Source organism: Rhinolophus ferrumequinum, chromosome 27, assembly GCF_004115265.2.
Source record: "Rhinolophus ferrumequinum isolate MPI-CBG mRhiFer1 chromosome 27, mRhiFer1_v1.p, whole genome shotgun sequence".
Taxonomy (NCBI): Eukaryota; Metazoa; Chordata; class Mammalia; order Chiroptera; family Rhinolophidae; genus Rhinolophus; species Rhinolophus ferrumequinum.
The window spans coordinates 17,513,632-17,527,003 of record NC_046310.1 but is presented as its reverse complement, the minus strand read 5'-3'; the positions used below and the strand labels follow the sequence as shown (position 1 = coordinate 17,527,003).

At 38.9% G+C, this 13,372-nt stretch overlaps 1 protein-coding gene across 2 annotated transcripts in view; it reads left to right on the top strand.

Moving 5' to 3' along the window:
- Positions 1 to 13,372, top strand: part of SDCCAG8 (SHH signaling and ciliogenesis regulator SDCCAG8) — a 206,225-nt gene that overhangs the window by 66,305 nt on the left and 126,548 nt on the right. The gene's annotated exons all lie outside the window — the stretch shown is intronic.

Genomic DNA, 13,372 nt, shown 5'->3' with positions numbered 1-13,372 from the left:
TTTTATGTTATATCTTTGTTGATATCATGTAGATACTCCAATTTTAATTGACAATGAGAATAAAGAGTTTAGAGAGGCAGTTCTAATAGGCTGACTTTTGATTTTCTATTTTTATATTACAGTACAGAACACTGAAGGCTTACATTCTTTATAGTCAATGAATGCACATTGATAAATCTATTCAATTAAAATGAGACTGAGTTCTAAGTATCGATATTTTAAAGAAATTGCTACAATTTAAAAGTAGGTAGCCCTAAGTGAATTTTTTAAAAATATATTTCTAGTTCAAAACTTTTTATCATGTTCTCCTACATATTTTCCCTTTCAATGCTAGTGACTTTCTAAGTAAATGATGCAAACCCAATTGGGAAAAGTATTGAAAATGTAAGTAATAGTGACATTTAGTATAAAAAGTTTTTCAAGTGAACACTGAAATCCCTGGCATTAAATTAAAATCTAAACACCAAACTCAAATTCTGATTTTGCACCACTATAGTCAAAGTGTTGTCGAGTTTTACATTTTCAGGAGAATTTTCATTATTAGCATGTACAAATAATGGAACCAATTTATTGCATCCAGTTGGGGGCGTGCCTGGTAGTGGAATAGAACTTCTTTTTTATCAGGTACTGAAGGTTAGGACTGCCAAACCAAACACAGAACTGTCCTTTCTTGATGTATTGTGATTTTTTTTTTAAGTATCATGTTATCATGCTCACTAGCATTATTATATACCTTTTGTGTTGTTCTATAGCATCTGCCAGCATAACGTTTTAGACTAACTGGAAAAATAAAGCAAAGAAGAGCCTCTGAATTATCTGAAATTCTGTTATAATGTTCTGGAGAGAGAAAAACACTATAGGAACAATTACATTATAATATCCCTTGTAAATTATAACATGTGTAGAAGTATTGGTAATAGTGGTCTTCAACACTAGCTCATATCTCATTTTAATTAACCAGCGATGATGTAGAGGCTAAAGTTGCCAGATTTTAGAAGGAGCAGTTTTCATTTATAAACATTTCCCACTAAATAGTGAAACATTACCAGTTTTGTAATGGTTTTTAGTGTTGTCTTTAGAGAGATGTGCCTCTTTAGGAAATCAGAAAGTCAGGAATAAAACCTCTGAACAGTTACAAGATGTTTGTGATGTGATGTGCTTGTTACCATTTTTCCTTGGACAGAATGTAAGGAAATCTTATAGGTAGTCTTTGTCACTATTTTGTATTGAACAGACAGTTTCAGAAAAGAAAGTGGTGGTGTCTCATTCCATGGGTGACCTGGAATAGCAAAGCAGCAATTGTTCTTTGGTCTTTCAGCCATGACCTGACCTTCTGTCTCTTAAGACCCAAGAGCTACTTTGCTTGGCCACCATCTGCACTCAAGAGAGAAATTTACATTTAACTTTTAGCAGCTGGGCATGTCGAGTACTTAGAAATACTCATAGTAATATAAAGTGTGTTTAACTTTTAAAGTGTTACATATTGCAATTCAGAATAACAAGAAGGCTATCTGTAGGTTTACAAACAAGGTGTCCCTTGTAACAGTCATTTTATTCATATTTTTGTTAATCTGAACACTTGATACATTTCTAAAGTAGGTGGGAAACTGAGATTGGAATGTGGTGAGAACAAGAGCTTTTTTGATGTATACAAAATAGGGCAAATGGTTGACCACTGCAATCATTTTCCTTGTGACCTGAGCCTTGACTCAGGCATAATTAGAAGGAAAGATTAGGAGAGTAACAATGGCAATCTCTTCCTCCCACTTTCTCCTTTTCTTTTTTCTATTGTGTCAGGAATCGATGGGTGGATTACCCTTCCCATCAGCTCCTTTGTATCTCTTCAGTTTAGAGAGCTCCTGTCAGCCTCCGAGGATGCTTCTTACAAAAAAACAAACAAACACAAAAAATGTGTTAGCAAATTTTTGTAGGCAACAGGTATACATAGTCCGTTATGGGAATTTAAAAACATACATGAGGATAAAGAGAGCATTTTAATGAATTCCCACATTTTCATCAGTGTCATCATGATGCCAGTCCTAGTCCATCTATCTCACATTTTTTCTCTCCTTCCTCTTTGTCTTCATTATCATGAACTTTTTCTTCTCCATCTTCCTCTTCCTCTTCTTCTTCCTCCACGTCTTCTTTTGCTGAAGTATGTAAAGCAGATCCCAGACATTTCGTTATTTTACCCATAAATACGTCAGCGTGCTTCTATGATACATTTTTTCATAATCACTGTCATTATCACCCCTGACGATATTAACATTTCTGCCATATCATATAATGCCCAACCCATATTCAAATTTCTTTGACTGTCTCAGCAATAGTTGTTCAAATCAGGAAAATAGGTAATACTCTAATGTTATAGTATTACCTTCTTTAATGGGAAATATTACAGAATTTCAGTTTTCTTTGTCTTATTAAAATTCATGCACAATATTTTGATTATGCTTTGTATTTATTTATAAGGTGACTTATCATTCAAAAGAAATATGAATTAATCCTGCGGCAGACTATCTGAGGGAAATGGCTACCATGCAACAGTCCCAGTCATCACACCCTGAAAGGAGCCCCACGGAGTCTGAAACGCATAATACGTAATTAATTTCAGAGCTTTACATTTAAGATTTAGGAATGCTGCAGGAAGCCCTGTTATTACCTTGGCATTGCAAAGGTTAGCTGCCTCTGAAATGAGTGGAATTTTCTTTGTCAACTTCCATTTTGGTACATGAATCTCAGAAGATGATTCTTTAGAGTCCCTAACCTTTGATCAGGGCCTAGTGCAAAATGAAAATACAGGGCCATTGTTCAAAAATTAGGAGAAGAGTGAGATTCAGAGTACAAAAATATAAACTGTTTTCCTTCAATCTGCAGTCTCTCTCTCTCTCCTCCCCACCCCCAACCTGTCGTAGTGTTTTTTGTTTGCTATTTAATGTCGGGGTCCTTCCGGCACAGGGATCCCCACGGGAGAGTGCAGACCCCACGGAGGCCCCATGACCGGGCATGCAAATGGGCCATGCCTTCTGGGTGTTCCCTGCCACCAGCCAAGGACCTACACACCACCCCAGCGGGGTAGGGAGGGAGTCATTCTTCCCCGTCCAAGGTGGTCAGATGCAGGACCCCACAGAGACTGCAGCCTCCAGGGGTATACACTTGGTACCTGGATCAAGGGGGGCAGAGGCTCCACACTGAGTCCACTGAGGGTGCTGTGGGGCTGCCAGCCTGGAGCAGGGACGGTCACCTCCATGTCCTGCCCTGAGACGCCCGGGTGTACACACTCAGCCCACCCTTTCCCGGGCTCTCATCTAGCCTCCTGCAAGGGCAAAGGACGCAGCAGAACACATGCCACCCTGGGTGGAGGACAGCAGGTTGCCAGGCTGGGGTGGGGAAGAGGAAGCTGGAGGGGACACGTGTATGACGACTGCCTCGGCTGCTGAAGGGCAGTGGAGAAACAAGACCACACAGGGGAGCTGAGCTCCCTTATCTCATCAGGCTTCACTTAGAAACACAAATTCCAGCATAAAGTCCTGAAGACTTTGAAGATGTCGACCACAGAGCACTGAACTGCAAGCACTGATCTGATGCCCGGAAAGCTGCCGTGGTTATGGGGACAGGCAGAGATTTGGTGTGGTGATGCTGTGTATATACCTGACTTACACACGCAGGCACGCACGTGTGCCCTGTGTCCGTGAAAGGGGCTTGGCCAACCACAGCCCACGGGCCAAAGCCAGCCACACCTGTGTGCAGATGTATTGTCTTGGCTGCTTGCTGCTCCACAGGCCGAGCTGAGTTGTGGCAGAGCCCACAGAGCCCACCAAGCCTAAATATTTACTGCCTGCCCCTTTACCGAAGAAGTTTGCCACCTCTGTCCGAGTATAGAAATACACTGTTAAAGTTTCCCTTCCCATATGAGAACGTGCAGATTTGAGTTAGAAGACTCACAAATCTTAAATGATAACTTCATGGTTTTAGAGTATTTTACAATGTAGCAAATAGGCCACATTCTTGTTCTCTTAATCACCTAATAGCATTGACAAGTGGGTGAATGACTGGTAACAGTGTTACTACCTTGTTAGTGGCACATGGCTTCATAATGGCTTGGATCAGACTATAAATATAAACATTGTTGAGGTTTACAGATTTTGTTTTTAGGTTGGTATAATTTTTTTTTTTTTTTTTAGATAAGACTTTCCTTCCAGTATTGTGTAAGTTATAACTTTGGAGCTGTGACTACTGTTGAGTAGGAAACGTTGAAGTTCAAAATTACCTGAATGGGGTAATCAAAGCAGAAATTTAAGGGTGGAGCACATATTCAAAAGAAATAGATTTGAACATTTTGGCTAGAAAAAATTGGGGCAAAAAGGATTTGAGGGTCGCTCACATCGACAGCAGTATGATTCAGCACTTTAATCCTGACCTTGAACCTGGGCTGTATCAACACGGGAGTTATTTCCTGAGCTCAGTTGAGTTAATTAGATGGTGGGAAGAAGTGCATCTATTTTGTATGGCTTTGTGTAAAGATGAGAGGGAGCCCTGCAAATCCTATAAACAAGTCCTATTTAAAGCAAGAGAAATAAAAGCAATAAAGAAAAGTTAAAGAACTGCCTTTTTACTCAGAGAAGATGAAACTATTGCTCGCTCACCATCTTCAAGGACTTGACAGATTCTTTCAAGGAGAAAGTGAAACACCTGTTCTTGATCTTCAATATGGAAAGAATAAGAATAAAGTGATTTAATCACAGGAACTGGAACTCACAATAGCCTGAAATGAGAACTTTCGGACAGGAGGAAGATGGAAACAGATTGCTGCAACAGGCAGCCGGGAACTTTCTTCCCTGAAATTTCAGTTTTAGATCGTAGCAGCAATCTGCTTTACCTGGAGACCCAGCTAATAGCCCTCTGAGGTCCACTGTCTCCTGTTTGATTCTGGAAACATCCTAGCAATAGTCCTGGTATCTGTTAAAGTGGCTAGTGGTGGTATTAGTCTTTTTCCACTTACAATTTAGCACCAACAGATTCAAGTAAAATCCTGTTCAGCTCTGTTCTCTGCTTTGTGTCTGTAATTCTGTATTCTCTCTTCAGGAGGCTTTCGGGGAATATACGGAGGCAGTAGATGGCTTCTTGAGAGCTAGACTTCAGAGTCTTATCCAACCACCACCTGCAGTCTCACTTCTATCCCTGAAAAGTGACTGGGAGAGGGGCCACTTGGGCATGTCGCTAGCACATGTAATCACTCTGTCCTGGCGATGACAGAGTTACTCCCCAGTGTTCTTCACACTCCCTCTCGGTGCTGGAGGCTTAGCCTGTTCCTTTCCATGCTTCTCACTCACACAGCAGCAGCTCCAGGGGCGTGGCCTGCCCAGACCAGCACGAGACCCTGTGGGGTGATAACTAGAAGACCCCGGTCCTGCCCTTAGGGAGTTTATATTCTAGATGAGGAGACAGAGTACACATTTGAACATGCCTTAAAAATACTTGCAAAGCAGCATATCGACAAGTGCAAATTAATGTAGTGTGAACTTCATGCTGGCTACAGCCCATGAGAGGGAGAATCTGGTTCTATGTGTGTGATGCAATAGAGCTTTTTTATAGCATCTTCCCTAAGTATGCCCTAGAGCATTGTTCAGCAAACTTAGATAAATTTGTGTCCTTATCACAGCCTAACCAAGAATTCTGAGAAAATTCCTCAGCCGGGCGTATGTCTAATAAATCAGCCTCTTTTGTTCCTGCACTGTGTGATGCTTGAATGGGACAAATGGGATTATGTAAATAATTTAAAATAGCTCCATTTAATTAAAATATGATTGAACTTATTAGTTTTCTAAAACACCATGGAAAGTTAATTTCTTCATTTTAAATTGTAATCATGTTAGTAAAATCACAAAATTAGCAGTAAAAACAGTAAGTTTGCTTTTTTTGTTGTTGTTTTTTTTTTACACAAAAGACAGTACCAAATCAACCCAGTAAATAACCCCACGTTGGAATCCTGGGGCATTGAGCATTTAGTAACTTCATTAATGATTTGGCAGTGGTTTTAGGTGGGAGAATATGTGTACCTCATCCATAGAAACACTGTAGAACTGCTTATGTCCAAAAAAGCAGCATTTGATTTTCCAGCAAAGGTGATAATGCTGTCCACTGTAATAACATAGTTTTTAATAATAAAGTTTTAAGATCAAATGTTTAAGCAAAAACAATGTATCTGAAGATAGTAACTGAGCGCTATTTAGGAGATAAGAGCACAAATAGGAAACAAAACAAGCCCATTTAGAAATAATACGCCTCATGAGATAAATATTCAGAACTAGATGTTTGCCTTCAGATAAGAAGCTAAAACTGTAAACTGAACTCAAGGAATATTTTTGTCTTAAGGAGGTCATGAGATTCATTAACAACTGGCCCTAAATAAGTATAATTTTTTTTGCATTTTCAATTTCATTGGGTGATACATATTTGGGGCCTTAAATTTTATTTTCGCTTATTTTGACTTTAAAAATTGGACTCACAAGACCAACCTGCCAACCTTGTAGAGTGTCCTCTCAGGTACCAATTGCGTATCTTCTCTGCGATTCTGGTGGCTACCTGGTGGCAGCAGGTACTGAATGAGTGTCCACACAGGCCAGCAAGCTGAGAGCCATTACACACAGGGCAGTGCACATGCCTTTCTGTATGACAATCCAGAAATCTGAGCACCAATATCCAGCTATAAATATTCCTAATTACCACATATGTCTATATATATATATATTTTTTTATGTCTATATTTAAAAACAATATTTATTGTATCAACATAAGCATATTCACAGAAGCCAATAATTCCATCACCCATTAGAGCAAATTGTTTTCCTTTTTCTGTTTACCTTCCACTTTTTGTCCATATGCATATATAATATTTGCAGGTAACAAACAGAGCCTAGATATCAATTTGGTTTTCACTTTTTGCACTTCACACGATGTTAAGCATTTCCATGTGCTGCCTATTCTTTACAGTGATCACCTTCATATGGCCATTTCCTTGTACTTTTAAAGGAAAAGTGAGAATAAGTCAGATTTTGAAAAGCACAGACACTGCTACGAATTTAGAATTGTTTAGCCCTGAGCTTCTCTTATTGCTTTAATTCAACAACCATATGTTGCATGCACTGTGCTGGCCTAGAATGAATTTCTGTTCTTCAAGAAGGGAGTATATAAAAAAGGTATGCAAATAAATATATGTCAAAGAGAACATCGTAATTATGACCAACAAACTACAAAAGGGTCTGGGGATTTAGAAGTGGGAGATGTGATGTCCTTGAAGGATGGTTAAGATGTTGCCCCAGCATAGGTGGGAGAGGAAGGCATTTCGGTTGGAAGGTCCAAAGTGGCAGCTTGAGCAGAGGTTTGGGGATGGGAAGGAGGAGGGAAGGTGGGGCGGGGTAAGGAGGGGCGCATTCAAGGAAATGTGTCTTTTGCTTCCATAGCACACTTGTGTAACTGATCTCAGTGTCTCAAGTGCCACGTCTCTGTTAGGAAAGATTTCCCCATAGAAAATGGGCTTCCATAAAGTTCAGAATCCCCGTGTAATTGCCTACTTATACCATGTTGCATCCCTGCAGTCAGGCACAGACGTTGTATTATGCTTTGGGGATGTTTGCGTAGGTTGTTCATTTCCTTTGCAGTAGTTTCTATGGAGTGGAACAATTTTAAGATTTTCAAATTTCAGATAACATACAATAAAATGTCGTTTTATTAACAATGTAAGAATCAAGTAGGATTAGTTTTCTAGAAATAAAGAATTGATGGTACTAATGATTTATTGCTAGTGATGGAAGGTGAATTACAGAGTATACCAGGTACTACTTTGCCTATGGACTTGGAGTCCGAGGACAGGACCTCTTGCTTTTGGCTTTGATTTGGCTTTTCGGCTAACTTCCTGAGCAAACCTCTCCGAGCCTCACTTTCTCTCCCAGCCAAGTGAGAAGCTTGGGCAAGTAATAGGTAAGGTTTTCTCTAGCTCTAAATTCCTGTGCTTCTAAAAACAAGGAACTATTTCTCTGCCCCACTTACTTATGAATTAAGTATTAATAAAATCAATAAAAATTACATGAGTCTCGAGTGTCATTCCAAATTTTCTAGTCACCCTGATTTTATAAAAATGACTCTTCTGTTAAGATTATAACAATTTAATTTTACTGTCATTAGCAATTTTCAATCATATTTTTTTCATTATCATTAATAATAGAAAAATAAAATGTCTTTTAAACAGTTGAATTTAATTAAAAGACTGACATAATTTTATTTGCAATTAGGATTAAAGCCCTCCTGTAAATTAAGAATGAAGTTTTCCTGGAAAGATTTTAGGCAACAGCAAACTGTCCAAAATAGTATTTTTGGAGGAATAAGCCAGCTTTCATGAAATCTGTGGAATTAAATGGTCAGAGTTTCTCATCCGTGTGAACCCGTGGTTCCTGGGAATACATCAGTGTACTCCTGCTGGAGAAACACAGTCTTAATAGAAAATGCTTTCTCTTTCAGTTCTCCCTTGGTGCATCATAAATGTGGCAGTTCTGGACTCAAATGACCAAGAATATGATTATATTAAGGTTTTGGCATTTTGATTTTTCTTTCTTAATCATCAGAATGAAAATAAAAAAGGAGGTTTTTAATTCTCTTAGATATTTCACATATTCCTGGCATGTTTCCCTGAACCTCACTGGCATCGTGTGAGAGACTGCCCTAGACAGAGATTCTAGATACAACTGCAGGCTGCTCAGGACTGTTAATAAATTGCAAGGTATTTAGATTTTCATATTACTCTTCTAACAGATAAATAGTCAAGCTAATCTAACCCTTTTTGGTGTTAACATCTGTACTTAAGTGGATCAATTACAGTAACATTTAGTGTTTAAGGAAAAGGCAAGAAAGCAGCAGTGTCCTTATTTCTGGCTTGCCTCTGCCTTCCTTGAGGATTTTTGGGGTTACCTCTGAGGAATGGAATATTCTTCTTTACATAGAATCTCTGTGCTTACAACTGAAGTTCTGATATTCTCTCTCTCTCTTTCTCCCTCTCCCCCCTCTATCTCTTCCTGTCTCCCTCTCTCTCTCTCTCTCTCTCTCTCTCTCTCTCTCTCTCTCTCTCTCTCTCTCTCTCTCTCTCTCCCTCTCACATCATAAGTCATGCAAGTAATAGCATCAGCCTGACTTCACAAATCATGAGTCAAGCTATGGTCAAAAATCCCCATTAAAGTGCAAAGGAGTGCTCATGTCTTCATAGAGAGAGTGGCAGCCAAGAGAAAAGGGGAGGTAAAAGCTTTTAGGGAGATTTTAAGAAGATGAAAGAGGAAAAATTGTTCCACTTGAAAGTTTGTCCCATCATGACAAGTACTACCTTTCCTTTTGGACCCGTCTTCCACTTGCTCAGAATTTTCTGCATAGAAACCTGACTTCAATCATACGTAGAGGTCATTGTCATACCCTAACGTGAATTAGAAAATTTAGGGTGCCATTGTTAACTTTTCTCTACACCTAAGTTTCCCATCGACTAATAGAGCTAGGTAAGTGTTGCTCCCCTAATTTGCTTCTGAAGGTCCACTATGTGTATAGTGATTGAAACCATATAAGTTTACATAATGAAAACCAGACATGTTTTAGTGTGAATGGGGAGTTAAGACAATGGATAGATCAAATATTTATATATATCTATATTTTAAAATCTGTATGTGGATATATGTCTTTATATCTTACTAATATATAATGTAGAAGTGTGACTTACGATGATTTTTCTTGAGCAGAGTCTAAAGTTGGAAATCTCTAAATGCAGAATTTAGGATGCATTAGAATTACCTCATCAGACAGGAGAGAAAGAAGGACCCTACAGTTGTTCCAGTTATAAAAAACAAAAGGGGACACCTGAAATTAATTAAAAAAAAAAAGATTTGAACAAAAAGAAAAAAAAGGAGGAAAAAATAATAGAGGAAAAGAAAGATAGGAAAAAATAAGATTTTAGAAGGCATTCAAAAGGCATTTACCCTAAGAACAATTGGCCTTTTACCTCTGTTTACCCTGTTTCATATTAAACCATAATAAACCAGAAGAGGCAAATGTGACCACAGACCCACCATTGTGTCCCATCAGCATTTTCAGGAGAGATCCACAGTCATGGATTTTTTAAACTATAGTTGCTACGATAACCTCCTACGGCCCCCACCCCACCCCCAACCATTGCTGGTTGTTGAGAGTAACTTCATGTAGTTTGGCATTTTTCAGAAGATGCTTTTTAACCACAAAGCAATACAATTCATGAACATAATTTTTATCTTTAGCATCCCTTGTTTCAGTGGCCACACATGAATGGAGGGCCTCAGTAAAGAGCAATGGCTTGGTGGGATCCAGAGCCAAAAAGACCTTAATGACTCTATCTGCCCCCTTCATTTTGTGGATGATTAGATAGTGAGTGAGTTGAGAATGATTACCTCACCCGTATGCATTCATTTATTTAACTGATAGTTACTGGTACCCTATTATGTGTCACTCACAAGTAAGAACAAGGTTTGCAATGAAAATAAAACATATTTATTGTGCATATAGCTCTTACAGGAAGAGGAAGTTAAATGTGGTAAGGTGAGGATTCAGTAGGAGTGGCTTACTGTGGTGTGAATGGTTCAAAAAATTCTACTCAACAATCAATTTTCAACAAAGATAGTAAGAAAAATCAATGGGGAAAGAATAGTTTTCTAGCAAATGGTGCTGGGAAACTGGATATCCACATATAAAAGGATGAAGTCGGTCCACTACCTTATACCATATACAAAAATTAACTCAAAATAAATGAAAGACCTAAATTGTAAGAGCTAAATTTATAAAACTCTTGAAAGAAGATATAGGTATAAATCTTTGTACGAGGCCACTTTGACCTTGGACTAGGCAGTGGTTTCTTAGATATGACACCAAAAGCCCAGGCAACAAAAGAAAAAATGTATATAATGATACCATCAAAATTAAAAAATCTTTTGTGCTTCCAAGGACACCTTCAAGAAATTGGCAAGACAACCCACAGAATGGGAAAAAAGTTTTACAAATCATACATCTGCTAAGAGACTTGTACCTATGATTTTTAAAGCATGTTTATAATTTAATAATGAAAAGACAGACCAATTTAAAGACAGGCAAAGAATCCAAATAGATATTTCTCCAGAGAAGATATACAAATGGTGAATAAGCATGTGAAAAGATGGTCATCATCAACTATCAGAGAAATACAAGTCAAAACCCAAATGAGATACTAGTGCACACCTACTAGTATGGCTATAATAAAAAAGAGGGAAAATAACAACTGTTGGTGAGGATGGAGAAATCAGAGCCTCAGACATTGCTGGTAGGATTGTAAAGTAGTGCAGTTGCTTTGAAAAACAGTTTCACTGTTTCTCAAAAGCTTCCACTCAGAGTTACCATATGACCCGGCAAGTCCACTACTCGGTATATACCTAAGAGAAATGAAACATGGCCACACAAAAACAGGTTCTGAATGTTCTGCATTATTTATAATAACCCCAAACTGGCAACAACCCAAATGTTCATCAGCTAATGAATAGATAAATAAAATGTGATTATCTATATTTATATTTATATCTACATGTTTGCAATACAAAAGAATGACGTTCTGATACATTCTACAACATGGTGAACCTTGAAAACACTGTGCTGAGTGACAGAAGCCAGTCACAAAAGACAATACATTGTATGATTTCATTTGTATGAAATATGCAGATTGGGCAAATCTACAGAGACAGAAAGATTAGTGGTTGCCTGGAGCTAAGGGGGCTGGTGGCAAACAGGAAGTACTGCTAATGGGTATGGGGTTTTTTTGGGAGTGATAAAGTGTTCTAACATTGGAGTGATGACTCTGGATATACTAAGACATGTTCAATTGTACAGTTTAATGGGTGGATTGTATGTGAATTATGCCTGTTACTTAAAAAAAAAAAATTCTACCATAAAGTCATATTTCAGCCTAGTCTGGAGGGGAGCAGAGAGAGTGGGAAGGGAAGGCCAGTCAGGTGAAAGAGACAGAATACGCAAAGGCACTGTTCCATATATACCTGGAGAGCAAAGGAGGTGCAAGAAATGAGGATGGAAAGACTGAGCCCCAGAAAACTGAAATCACTTGCCAGAAGTAGCTGTATACCACTTGAAGTCAGAGTGTGTAATGATGTCTCATTGTGGTTTTAATTTCCATTCCCCTCATGATTAATGCTATTAACCATCTTTCTAGCCACCCATATATATGTCTTCTTTAGGTATATCCAGTGCTACCCTCTAGGTCAAGGTACTGTCATCTTCACTGGTGTTCTTGGAACCATGTCCTAATTGGCTTCCCTTCTCCCTGCTTCTCTCTATTTTAGTCCCTTCACAGCCAGAGGGATGCTGTTAAAACGTGTGTCAGATCTTGTCACTCTCTGAGTACAGACATCCAGTGGTCCCCATCTCAGTCCTTATAATGATCTGCAAAGTGCTGTACATGCGGCCCTCCTGTCACCTCTCTGCCCTCATCTCCTGCTTTTCTCTCTCATCACTCTTGTCCAGCTACACTGGCTTCCTTGCTGTTTCTTAAATACATCAGATACACTCCGACTTCTGGGCCCTTGGACTTGCTGTTCCACTTGCGTGGAACACTGTTCCCCATGATAGCCTTTTAAATGACCAGCTCGATGTCTTTAAGCCATTGCTCTACATCATCGCTTCTGTGAGCCCTGCCCTGACCACCTTGTCTTAAATTATACACCATTCCCCCAGTACAACCTGCTCTCCTTTCTGCTTTATTTTACTCCATATCCTGCTCATTTATTTTGTATCTTCCCCAACCGCAATATTAGCATGTCCCCCTCAGTCCATACTCAACACTCTAGCAAAAGCAGAATGTGAATTGAATCACATTGTCCTTCCATTTGACCACTTGGCGTGGCTTGCCATTTGCATTTAGAAACATAAAGCCTAACTCCAGAGGTTAGGAGGCCCTGCGTGGTCTGACCACTGCCCGTCTTTTCATTCTTTTCTCACTTACTCTTCTTGTCCCCATTCTCTGGAGCCTCTGTGGTTTTCCTTTAGCTTCTCAAACATACCAGGACAAACATCTACCTATGTGTACTTCCTCACTCTTCCTGTGCTTAACTAGCTTTCTCTCTCTCTTTGGTTTCCATTAAATATCCCTACTTCTCTAACTACTAACATATATCCTCCCCACCCCACCCACCCCGTTCTCTCATAGTACGTTCTTTTTGTTTCATGCATGGAACTTATTATAATTTTTAAATTATTTTATCGCTTGTTTACTTTAAAAAGTTGGTCTCTTCCATTGGAATGTAGATTATTTGAGGTCAGAGACTCTTATGTG